This window comes from Limulus polyphemus, unplaced genomic scaffold, assembly GCF_000517525.1.
Source record: "Limulus polyphemus unplaced genomic scaffold, Limulus_polyphemus-2.1.2 Scaffold90, whole genome shotgun sequence".
Lineage (NCBI taxonomy): Eukaryota > Metazoa > Arthropoda > Merostomata > Xiphosura > Limulidae > Limulus > Limulus polyphemus.
In genome coordinates this window covers 512,394-520,777 of record NW_013665700.1, presented here as the reverse complement: position 1 = coordinate 520,777, position 8,384 = coordinate 512,394, and positions in this window count along the sequence as shown.

Sequence of the window (8,384 nt, the reverse complement as noted above, 5' to 3'; positions counted from 1 at the left end):
ACCGAAGGCCCGGCATTGCCAGGCGGTTAGGGCGTTTGACTCGCAAACTGAGGGTCGCGGGTTCGAATCCCCGTCCCATGAAACATGCTCGCCCTTTTAGCCGTGGGGGCGTTATAATGTGACGGTCAATCCCACTATTCGTTGGTAAAAGAGTAGCCCAAACGTTGGCGGTGGGTGGTGACGACTAGCTGCCTTTCACTGCTGAATTAGGGACGGCTAGCAAGACAATGTTATAAAGTATATTTTATGGCTCGTACTTCCAATATATATTTCGTGGCCATGTTATAACAGAAGTTGGTGTTATATATACAGGAAATTTTAATATAACGGCCAGAAAATAACAATTGCAGATGTAACAAGATCTACTGTTTCAAATTATCAAGTTTTTTTTTGTTTTTTTAATGTAATGCAACAAGAAAAACTATCACTGCTCAAAATATCATCACGGAAAAACAATAAAAAATACCTGAATGCATATATACAAAACAATGAGCAAATTAACCTTTGTTAGCACGCCCCCTCCCGTTTAAAATTTAAACATCGCTGTCACCACAATAAAACTGATGTTACCTGATTAGACCGTGGGTTTGTTTATGACTTAGTCACTGTTGGGTTTTTAACCTTGAAAGGTAAAGCAATGGTGATTAAACCTTTTATGTTACGTAATATAAAAACGTATATTTCAACTTTGAACTATTAGGGTTACTTTAAGATTATATGGTCAACATCGATTAATCAATCGAAAATATTGTTTTATATTGGAAGTTTATTTTCGTCAGTGCAAAAAATACCGAGTTTTGTTACAAAGTTACACAGCCAACGTTCAAAACGTTGACGGGTAACATACATTCATCGTGAAATATAAAACATTACATCTGCTAGCTCGAAGAAGATAAAAATTGTCGCTAACACAATAGTACTACTATATTATCTGAACAGACTTTCTAATTTTATTATTATTCATTACCTGTTGGTTTTCAAACTTTCTAAGACAAGTTATGATTTTTTAAAGTTATACTTAACAAAATTAATTGGCGTTATTCTAATGTTTATGTTGTTTGACTTTAAAACCAGGCTACTTGATGAATATCCAAAATACCATATTTTTAATTTGGCTAAGTACACGTTTGTCCAATAAATAAAATCCAAGCCATCCCTTCATAGGTAGCGCCACCGCCTGCCTGATATTATGAGTTAATTATTCGTTACCCTTAGTTGGTTACTAAGCGTTCGAGTAATAGCGTTCTTAAAGCTCCAACATTGTTGTAAACATGTGTATTAATCGTATGGAATAAAATGCTTGGAAAAATGTACACGATATTGTTGCAATAGGTGACTGACATATGAATAAATATTTAATAGTTTTTAATCGTTCAATGATGTAAGAGCTTAAAACATAGCGTTGATAAATCCAGTTACCCATATACCAATGCGGATATGCACAGTGATCAGGTGAAAAGCATTAGGCGCTATAGGAGTTGCATTACTGTTTGCATGTTAACTTATATAATCTCAAATACTGTTAAATCGGTAATAACCTATCTTGGCACAATATGTAAAAATGCAAGCGTTATATTTGAAAATGCAGATTTTTTAGAACACATTTGTTTAAAAAAACGCAATTTTTATAGATTAGCGCTACTGTTGATATTTTATATTTGGATTCCTAACTTACCAGATAGAAGTCATAAATTATTCATTTTGTGTATTTACCCTTGCGTAGTATACATATTTCAAGTACAATGCTGCAATTTCAGTCTTATAATTGCGATGACACAGTAATTTCAAAGTTTTATTAGAAATAATAAAGTAAAAAAAAAGTATTTATACAACGGGAAAATATAACGGTGAAACTTTACAGCTACAAATCCTGCTTGTTTGTTTTAGAGGAAAGCCACATTGGGCTCTCTGCTGTAACCACCGCGGAGAATCGAACCTTGGAATTTAAAGTTGCAAGTCTGTAAACTTACCGCTATCCCATCGGGGGAACACTAATCTTGCTGTCACGGGCGTAGGCCGATACGAACTCGGTCATTCTTGCACACATTGGTTATCTGTGCTCTGTCTGCAACCGCGGATTTTAGCATTGAAAGTCGGTACATTTGCCACTCACCCATCAGTGCACAAATGTGTAGAAATTTTAACCCCAGAAATTTAGTATACAAGAGGGCAAAAACGCATTGAAGATTTATTGACTAGCAATTTAAGTTAGACAAGACCGCGTACGAGGTGCATTCTGAAAAATTTTAGTCCCGATTTTATTACATACACTAGCGTATAGCCCGTCAAAAATAACGGAGGCAAGTACTATCACCCACACCCCATGGTAATATAACAAAAAATAGCTAAATTCAGAAACGATTTAAGTTTAAAATTGAATCAATAGTTTTACTTTCTTGATAAATTGTATGCACTTCGCTCTAGGCTAGGTGATTCCACACTACGTCTTTACTTAGGCTTATTAAATGAACTTGCTACGACCTTTAGAGTTCTAATATCAAACAGTTGATCGTAACGAACATAAAACATTGCGACTGGAACTGACCAAGTTTTTGTACAACCTTTTGTCACTATGAGGCAATCTTTAAATTCGGTACCTGTTTTATAGAAAAAAAAATATTTTCTACAGTACAGCTTCAATCACTTCCAGTAATAAAGGCATGACCATTTCTATAAGAATAGCAGTGGTTGAACTCATACTGTGACCAAAGTTTTGTGAGTTTAAAGTGGGAACAGGCTTGTAACTTATGAACATGTTTTATAACTAGTTTTTGCTGAATCTCAGAATTACGACTGGAATGCTATCTCACGCGCTATAAAACACATCTCGTTCTGTTTGATACTAGAAAAGCTTACGGATGGGCACTTTTTTTTTATGTGCGCTTGTGGTTGATTTATCCACTGCATTTATAGCTAGCTATATTTCTACAAGTCCTTCAGTACAATTACAAAATTTTCTTCTCTTTCGAAGAAACTAAACAAAAAGGAAGTACACACATCAACAAACTTCTGTCACCTCAGCAAGAGAATTTCGCAAACGGAACTTTTAAAAAAAAAAATCGAAATGTCAGTCTCTGCATGTACAGCTGTGAAAGACTGCTAGTAGAATCGTTGTACGCATTTTAATAGCAAAGAAACTTTCATTATTCGGTTTAATGGATATAGTGAGCATTTCACTGATCTTTCATTTCAGGAGGAAGGGAGACTAAAGTCAGTTGAGAGAACGTAAATCTTTCAGACTATAATTATTAAACTTGGAGAAACTTAACTTTATTTACTGATGAAATTGGCAATGCTTAAAAAGACAGAAAATTATGTCTTCCTTTTGTGATGCAATCATAATAGGAGTTGGTTAACCAGTGTACTACACCACCCTGCTGTTATGAACTAAAATTTGTTGGGTTTGTTTCAAGTGAAATATTTATGATAGAAACGCCCTCAAGTTACGTCAGTTTTTTTTTTTTTATGTGACACATCTGCCGTGTCCTTGTTGTGTCTTCTGGGTACACTCATATTGGATGACCTTAGGGCATCTGAGGTTCCCATGACCAAACAGGGTTATTAATCTATCAAACTAGCTTTTTGAGGTGTTGAAAATAGCAAAATAATTAAGACGAACGGTATGCGAAGTTTAATTTATACACACAATGTGTTAGAAAAAGTCTTTTCTGAGCTGTCAGACATTTCTGGGTAGTATACTCCATACCACGTTGTCAAGGTAAGGTCACTTAATTTCTATGATCATTTTGCCTTTGTATTATTTCCTGTCAATTTCAAAAATAGTTATTTTCATATTCTCTCCCTCACTCACACACACACACACACACCCAAGCGTGAAAACCAATTTGTTTCATATTTTTTGGAATCTTGGGATCTGCGACAGGATTGAAGGCTTCCATAACCCTACGTGTAGTTTGTTTTTCTTCTAATTTGCTAATACTGAATTATAGCATTTTGGCACTTGTGTATAATGTTAAAATCATAAACAATATTCAACGTTAAACTGGTACACAACTAAAAACATTTTATCTAGGCCTATCTATGGCCTTCAAAAAGTTGACGACTACATGTTTCGACGTTACAATGCCATCCTCAGGAGTACCGATTCAGAACTTGACAACAGAGATTTGACCTAGAGCAGTGGTTCTCAAACGTTTCTGGCTCGCGTACAACCTTTTGTTGAATTTTTTTTGAAATTACAAATCCAGGCCTAATTTTAAAAAAGATAAAAAAAACGAGCAATAAAAAGTCATATTATTAACATTTATCCACTAATGCGAAGGATGCGATTGTTTTTTCTGTCACGATTGAAACATATGTGGTACCATTTTTGTCAGTTTTAAGGGAAGAAAATACTGGCGAGTCTATACAAGTAGAGGGCGAGTCTAAGTGAGGAGAGTAGTGCGTGTGTGCGTGCGTGCGTACATGGAAAGCTCAGATTGGACTTATTACAAATTTTATGAATATTTTGTATTAATTATGTCGTGTACCATCGACATTAGCTCCACGTACCACAGTTTGAGAATTCATGACATAGGACAAAAGATGCTGCTTTGATGTGGTGGTATAACATATGATAATCACAATTTTCATCAGTTTAGGAAAGGTTAAATTAAGACAGGTACACTGATCAAATGTCAAATCCTTGTTTAACATTACATTATCAGGTACACTCGAAACATAACTAATCACAAAGGGCCTTGCAATTAATTTCCTGGTATTTTCTTGAATATATTAACCTGTTACCAAAAAATTACAATTTCAGAATCCCTCCTCATTTTCTCAAGTCTTGCTTTGATCGTTTATCTATGAAGATGACCCTATCTGGCATAATATTAATAAACGCCCTTTGATTAATTTCCACGTTTCATGCATGATAACAAATTCAATGTTATTATAACAAATATTATGTACACTTAAGGTAAATCATAAGTAATCTATAAATTCTTTAAAACAAATAACGATATAATATTTATTAAATGAAAGTAAGCAAACAAACAATGGTAAGAGCTTTCCTTACCGAAAATATCAAAGGTAATCTCTACTTGAAACGTTATGACGTAACAGGAGTCAAAGAAGGATTGGGGTGTAAAATTATAATAGCCAAGAAAGCTTAAATTGTCAAAATAAAATTTTTATTTTCCATGTTATTAATCAGTACGGAGCAACGAGAGAAAAGAAAATGGGTTCATTAAAACTTCCAAGTAATAGCACGTAGGAGAAATCTGTGAGGTTTTAATATAATAAGCATTATTATTTAAATATAAAGTTCCGAACTTTGCAGAAATTCAAATCAATTCGGCTTAACACTTGAAAGCCATATAAAGTCATGCGCGAAAGACTGCGTATAATTTATTTTAGGGACGATAACCAATATCATTGCATAATGAATATTAGGAAAACATGTACATTCAAAATATCACTTAGACAAAATTACGAAACCCTATAACCCAAGTGCTTTTGAAAGATGGATCTTTTTCATCAGGAGCAAGCTGAGAATTTCTAAGTAAAGGGTGAGGGAAGATAGAGTGACGTCATGGTAGAGTACCATGACAACCTGGAAGTGTTTTGATTAGCCTTCAATGGATTGTTGCGGATGTGACTCAATACCATTCTGCAGGACGACAGGAAACTAGTGTTTTAGATAAAAATACTTTAGAAAAGTTGTTGTTAAAAAACGTCAAGGGAAACTATACTGGATATTGATAAAGTAAAATAAAGATGTGATATGAAGATCCATTAACAAGAAAATGTTAAGTGGATAGAACTTGGAAGATAAAAAAACAAGCGTATAAAATTAAATGTATATAAAAAAATAATATTAAGAAATATTTGATTTATAAATAAAGGATTCACACCACACATGAGAAAAAAAAAACATTTTCCAGACAAAAACTAATTAGTTGTTCTAAGCTAATCCAGTTACCTAAAAGTGGTTAAAATATATGTTTGAAACAAGATCAGCACGTTATGATATTAAACCAAATATAATTTAAATAACTACTACCTGTAAATAGGAATTGTAAACAATGTGGCACAAATGTGCGTAATCTGTGTTTTATGTTATATAAATATTGCGAAAACTGTATTAACATCTGAAGAAATCATGTCAATTGTCACATACATATGAACTCTACAAATTCATAGATCTTTCAGTGATATCGGCACGGTAACCTTAGTATATGTAGGCATATCGTATGGTTTTTTAAACTGATTTAGTAATAGAAATATCTTAATTTCTTTTCGGTTATTTAGTTTCTGTGCTGCGATGGTGGCAATACATGGTCCAGAAAGTCGTTAAGGTTAGCTTTTTCTAATTGCACTAAGGATCAAAGAATTAAAACCTAACATAAATATAGCATCAGAAGCACCGTTATATCTCTATTAAGTCATTAGCCAAGAGGAGCTAGTATCACCATAAATATAATTATTTGATTGGACGTGTTTATGCTTTGAACGTTGTACTGAAATAAAGGTCGTGACGTAACGTTGTCGATGGAACAAAGAATGCGAGTTTTCCTGCTGAATTCAGGCGTTCTTTCTTGAGCCGGTTCCACTAGGAGGTTACATAGTAGACTTACTTTTAAGATAATTGTGTTTAGTTCGATGTTAGTCTATCTTGAGAGGTATATAGTTGTGGGGCTAAGTGTAGCATAGTAGAAGCGATTTCTTTTTATGTACACAATTATGTATGCTATATTTTCTTTTCGTCTATTTTATACTAAAAATTTGTTATAATTTTTACCAACTTTATCCAGTCTCATTACTTTACACACACTAGAAAGATTTAGTTATATGATCATAATTACTCATCAATTCCTGAACGAATCTGGAGTTATATGTGGATCCGTCTATCTGATACTTGTCGGGAAATGAACCAGTTTTTCTCTGAAAATGCCACATTACAACAAACGCTACGTCTTACAGCTTTATTGTTCTAGTTGTATGACACTAATAAACAAAAAAACAGTATAATGCCACTTTTAGTTACTCCCCCCCCCCCATAAACCTCGATAAAAGTAAAGACCTACTCTTCAAACTAACCAGTACGTCATATAATTCATCCAGGGTTTTTAGGTCTATGGGTCTATAACAAATGGCTTTGTTTGCTTATTCAGTTTATGGGATTAATTCCAACTCCGTATATTCCTTTTCTTTCCAAAGGGTTCTATTTGTGAGAGTACATTTTGTTTGCGACATTTAAGTAATATCCACAAACACACACACACACACACAAAAAGCCATTCATTTGTGAACTCATCTAACATAAGCAAGTTTTAAAATTTTAACATCTCACACAATGTTCCCTCTAAGTTTTTCAATCCATGTGGGGAATGAATTGATTCACGTGCACCAGTATTAGAGCAATTTGCGGATGTGCGCTACAAGTTCTTTTTAGGGGCGGGGGGTATTTTTAGACCATTGACCCTATTGGATCATTAAGCCGCTTTGTATTGCTATCAGTTGGTTATTTGGGCTTTAGGCCGTTAACGTGTTGAGACTCCTCACCATTACTGAGGATGTGCGCGGCTAGAATAATGAAGTGCGCGGCACTTGATTGGTTGTTGTGCAGCCGCGCAGCTTAGAAGAAACACTGATCTCACACCTATCAGAAGTAAAGAAGGAGCCTATGTAATATAGATACAAACTTTAAACATCTATTACGTAACAGGTCACTATATACGCATGACAAAAATACACAAGTTGCTTAAGTCCAAAGTGGTGTATTTCTGTATTCAACAACAAATGTGTATAATAGATATTCAAACTTTACTCTGCTAGGCCATGACATAAAAAAATCTTCATTTAATGGTCATTCTCCATTTCTCAAAATTGAGAGGATAGACGGAGGGTGTAGAGGGGGGGGGGACTGAATAGTTGACGGCGCAACCTCAAATAAGCCCAAATAGGTACCTCAAGTTGTGTTACATTTCAGGTCATAACTTTTGGGAACACTATGTCTTGGGTGATTTTGACATCTTTAGTTAGGCAACATTTTTTGAAATATATCAAAACGTGATCTGTGTTTAAAAGTTGTATATCTGATGCGTTTTCATTTTATATTTTTTTCTACAACAAAGGATGACGGTCAAATCTCCTTATTCGGTTAGACAAGGGTTGGCGGTGGTCTCCATTGATTAGTCACCTTTCTTCCAGTCTAACAGTAAAATATTAGGGGCAGCTAGCGCAGATAGCCCTTGAGTAGCTTTATGAGAATATTCGAAAACAAACTTCTGAAATGATCTATATATATATACTTGTGTCTCATCAGAAGACTTGTTCTAAAACAAGAAACTTGTTGGAAGCAAGGTAACGCTATTCTAAACGTTTGTTTACCATTATTATTTGCACTGTATTAAAATTGAAATTTCTTAATAACAAAA